The 5,000-nt window shown below is 54.2% G+C and overlaps 1 non-coding gene across 1 annotated transcript in view; it reads left to right on the forward strand.

Moving 5' to 3' along the window:
* The first annotated feature begins 3,737 nt into the window (after window positions 1–3,737).
* The window catches only part of LOC124731636, a 1,909-nt gene continuing 646 nt past the window's right edge, over window positions 3,738–5,000 (forward strand). The window contains exon 1 of the ribosomal RNA XR_007008387.1: window positions 3,738–5,000. This exon is cut by the window's right edge and continues 646 nt beyond it. This is a non-coding gene — a ribosomal RNA (small subunit ribosomal RNA).

The following is a 5,000-nucleotide window of genomic DNA, read 5'->3' on the forward strand; positions in this document are numbered from 1 at the left end:
ACACTGCCACCTACAGGGATCCGACGGAACTACGCCACCCATGCCGGCAAAACAGTATCGCCATCTATGAAAATAGGGCGACACCACATGCAATACCGCCATCTATGCGCATCTGACAACACTACGTCCGCACCACAAAACATACCGCCATCTGTAGGTCTCCCGCAACATGACCTCCTGCAACGACGCTACCGCCATCTATGAGACGCCAAGCCGACTAAGACAGCGATGGCGCCACAGTGGCCGCCTTTCGACGCCACCCACAAAGGCTGCAGCCTCTGTCGACCATAGCACCCAATCTCCAGTGGCTCTGCCGCACGAAGCCGTGGACCGGCAATGACGCCACCCGCACCCGTTCGTGCACCACCCCAACCGCCAAACTCGCACCTCCAGCGGATGAACGGCGGACGTTTCCCGCACTCGTAAAGTGCAATCCACCCCTATAACTTGCGTTTCATGAAGAGTTATTTCCAATATGCGACATTCCCGCTGTCCGTATACATGAGCCGCGACCTGTACCACTTACGAGCGAGAGACGCGATCGCGTTGCTCATTGTACGGCGTCCGATACCGAGCCATCAGCATGTCGGTCCCCATGCGCGTTGCACTCGCACTCGCAGTCGCAAAAACGTGGGGCAAATATATTACGCGGAAGAGTTATAACAGACCGAGCCCCACTGCATGGGGGGAGTCTTTGTCACTAATGTACACAGATGGAACATTTTGGACTGGAACCAGATTACCCGTACACACGGCGCTGATTAGTAATCAATGCAGAGCCATCAAACTACAGCAAATATACACAACTGTCCGTATACATGCTGAAAGAGTCTGCCCAAAATGGGAACCACACGTCAGCCAGACACTCTGATCACGCACCACTCTCTGCTTCTAACAGGCGCACATACAATATGTAAGCACCAGCATGGAACAACATCCAGTGCATCTTCTCCGCCACATTACACAATCCACACTATCACAACCAGACCAGGAGGTCCGTGCGGAAAATACAATATCCCAGCCTTTCGACATCCACCATTGCGCAGACCAGGCACCAACACCCACACATGTCCTATACAACGGTGCACCCAACATCACAATAGTACCTCCTGTCACAGCGCACAAACAATGACATGAGTCAAAGACACAGGTCTCACACAAGCATAGAATTGGAGCGCCGCCTCTAATAAGCCAAAGGTGCATCCTGACGTGACAAATCTGATCATGTCACAAGCATTCACTTACTATAATCACTATCAACGAACCTGCCGCCCCCGCCCCCCCCCCCCCCTACACCTTTCCGTACAACAACGTGTAACCTAACCTAACCTAACCTAACCTATGTTGTACCTTAACCTAACCTATGTTGTACCTTAACCTAACCTATGTTGTACCTTAACCTAACCTATGTTGTACCTTAACCTAACCTATGTTGTACCTTAACCTAACCTATGTTGTACCTTAACCTAACCTATGTTGTACCTTAACCTAACCTATGTTGTACCTTAACCTAACCCATGTTGTACCTTAACCTAACCCATGTTGTACCTTAACCTAACCCATGTTGTACCTTAACCTAACCCATGTTGTACCTTAACCTAACCCATGTTGTACCTTAACCTAACCCATGTTGTGCCTCAACCTAACCCATGTTGTGCCTCAACCTAACCCATGTTGTGCCTCAACCTAACCCATGTTGTGCCTTAACCTAACCCATGTTGTGCCTCAACCTAACCCATGTTGTGCCTTAACCTAACCCATGTTGTGCCTTAACCTAACCCATGTTGTGCCTTAACCTAACCCATGTTGTGCCTTAACCTAACCCATGTTGTGCCTTAACCTAACCCATGTTGTGCCTTAACCTAACCCATGTTGTGCCTTAACCTAACCCATGTTGTGCCTTAACCTAACCCATGTTGTCGCCTTAACGTAACCCACGTTGTCGCCTAAACCTGCTCTGTAATTGTTATACGACTCGTTCAATTACTGTAGTGTTGCCCACCCGCAACCCTCGCAATATAGTTCGCTACTCGCACTGCCCGCACCCCTGTGTATCGCTTCATGTTAAACACCTTGCAAGTCTTGCTCACTTTCCACATGCTCCTGCTGTACACTGTAATGTGGATGGCAGCAGGACGTACATGCCGCCCCTCCCCACGTCCCCACCTTGCCCCCTGCCTTCGCAAGCTGGTTGGTGAGAAGTTTGCATGTTCAATGCCCTTCGCATGCGACGTACTCAGGCTACGTTGTGGTGCGGCCTGTGTCAACTGTCCGCTGATGTCGTACGCGTGAACCACAATCTGTACTGCACATTCGTCCTTATGTACTGAATGATACATCGTGGCACATGTGTGACCGCACAACGACTGCGCCCAAAAACGGCGGACCATACAGTGCAAATATTGTGCACGCAGCTACGTGTCGTCTCCCTATGAGAGCTGGATTGCAGTGTGGTACGCCATAGAGACGTGTGGGAGGAACGGACGCCGTGGATGGCGATCAGCATGAGCTGTCTGTTGATGTATTCGGACCTAGTCGTCTCTCCTCACACACCGTGATGGCATGGTGCACCGCGTTCCATATCTGCGACATGCTACAGAGGCCGGTTGACAGTCGTTCGAGCAATGGACATCGCATACGTACGGGGGCCACCTTCCACGTATTGTCTAGGCGTGCACATTTTGTTGCGTGTATGTGGGCAGACGTAGTGTGGCGTGACACCTGACACAGGCATGCAATAATCGTTGAAGTTGCAAATGGCGATGGACGCCTGCGTTTTCTGGTGAAGTTACGCAAATGAACAAATGGTAACCTGTTGTGGTGCGGTTGTTCTCGCTAGGGGTGAATCGGTGATGGCGACGATAGGTTGAGGTACTAACCGGTTGTTCCAGCGATACCCACCATGCCGACGAAACTGAACGGCATCTGGGTGTGAAGCGATACGCGGCGGTGGCTGGGTGGGACCGTCCCCGGCCGGTGAGGGGGCGCCTCCCGGCGTGCTGGCCGCGCGGTGCGTGGGCGCACGCGCTACAGCCGGCTGGTGGGGGCGGCCAGTGGCAGGCGCGCCGGCCGACGGACGCGGCAGGCGTCGCAGCTGCGCGCCGGCGCACCCTGCGCGCGGCGCCGTGCGGCCAAAGTAGGTCCTCGCGGGCCCGGTGCGAAGCGCGGTGGACATCTTCAGTGTGCTGGTCCGATTGAGGACTGTGTGCGTTGAGGATGCGCCGCCGCCCGGCGCTCGGCGCCGCGACGCCGTCTGCTGCTCGGTCGCCCCAGCGGTTCTCGCTGGTGGTTTGTATCGCAGCTGTGCGGATGTGTTGGCGCGTGCGCTGTGCTGGGAGAGTTCGCTTCGGCACCCAAGTGGGGCTTTTGTCCTTCTGTGGCGCTGGCGTTGGAGCTGCCGGTCACCGTAGGTGGCGCGTGTTGTCTCCCGCCGGCAATGCCACGACAGCACGCTCCCGGGCCTCTGTCGGCAGCGGCAAGCTCAGTTGGGAGCACGGGTGGTCGCACCGAAAGCGTCTACTCGCCTAACTCCGGGCGATTGCGCCTCTCTCGAACCCGACCAAGTACTTGGGACGGCGCTGCGCGCCGCCGGGACCTGAGAGGGTTTCGAGGTGTATTGTGCAGGGGAGCTCAGCCTCCTCCTGTTTGCAGAATGATTGAGCGGACGCTTGCGTGTTCGCGCGGGCCCCCGGGACACACTCCCGGGCGGCCGGCTGCTCAGCTCTAGTTGACGCAGCTCCCTGGTTGATCCTGCCAGTAGTCATATGCTTGTCTCAAAGATTAAGCCATGCATGTCTCAGTACAAGCCGCATTAAGGTGAAACCGCGAATGGCTCATTAAATCAGTTATGGTTCCTTAGATCGTACCCACGTTACTTGGATAACTGTGGTAATTCTAGAGCTAATACATGCAAACAGAGTCCCGACCAGAGATGGAAGGGACGCTTTTATTAGATCAAAACCAATCGGTCGGCTCGTCCGGTCCGTTTGCCTTGGTGACTCTGAATAACTTTGGGCTGATCGCACGGTCCTCGTACCGGCGACGCATCTTTCAAATGTCTGCCTTATCAACTGTCGATGGTAGGTTCTGCGCCTACCATGGTTGTAACGGGTAACGGGGAATCAGGGTTCGATTCCGGAGAGGGAGCCTGAGAAACGGCTACCACATCCAAGGAAGGCAGCAGGCGCGCAAATTACCCACTCCCGGCACGGGGAGGTAGTGACGAAAAATAACGATACGGGACTCATCCGAGGCCCCGTAATCGGAATGAGTACACTTTAAATCCTTTAACGAGTATCTATTGGAGGGCAAGTCTGGTGCCAGCAGCCGCGGTAATTCCAGCTCCAATAGCGTATATTAAAGTTGTTGCGGTTAAAAAGCTCGTAGTTGGATTTGTGTCCCACGCTGTTGGTTCACCGCCCGTCGGTGTTTAACTGGCATGTATCGTGGGACGTCCTGCCGGTGGGGCGAGCTGAAGGCGTGCGACCGCCTCGTGCGTGCTCGTGCGTCCCGAGGCGGACCCCGTTGAAATCCTACCAGGGTGCTCTTTATTGAGTGTCTCGGTGGGCCGGCACGTTTACTTTGAACAAATTAGAGTGCTTAAAGCAGGCAAGCCCGCCTGAATACTGTGTGCATGGAATAATGGAATAGGACCTCGGTTCTATTTTGTTGGTTTTCGGAACCCGAGGTAATGATTAATAGGGACAGGCGGGGGCATTCGTATTGCGACGTTAGAGGTGAAATTCTTGGATCGTCGCAAGACGAACAGAAGCGAAAGCATTTGCCAAGTATGTTTTCATTAATCAAGAACGAAAGTTAGAGGTTCGAAGGCGATCAGATACCGCCCTAGTTCTAACCATAAACGATGCCAGCCAGCGATCCGCCGCAGTTCCTCCGATGACTCGGCGGGCAGCCTCCGGGAAACCAAAGCTTTTGGGTTCCGGGGGAAGTATGGTTGCAAAGCTGAAACTTAAAGGAATTGACGGAAGGGCACCACCAGG

This window comes from Schistocerca piceifrons, unplaced genomic scaffold (assembly GCF_021461385.2).
Source record: "Schistocerca piceifrons isolate TAMUIC-IGC-003096 unplaced genomic scaffold, iqSchPice1.1 HiC_scaffold_1297, whole genome shotgun sequence".
Lineage (NCBI taxonomy): Eukaryota > Metazoa > Arthropoda > Insecta > Orthoptera > Acrididae > Schistocerca > Schistocerca piceifrons.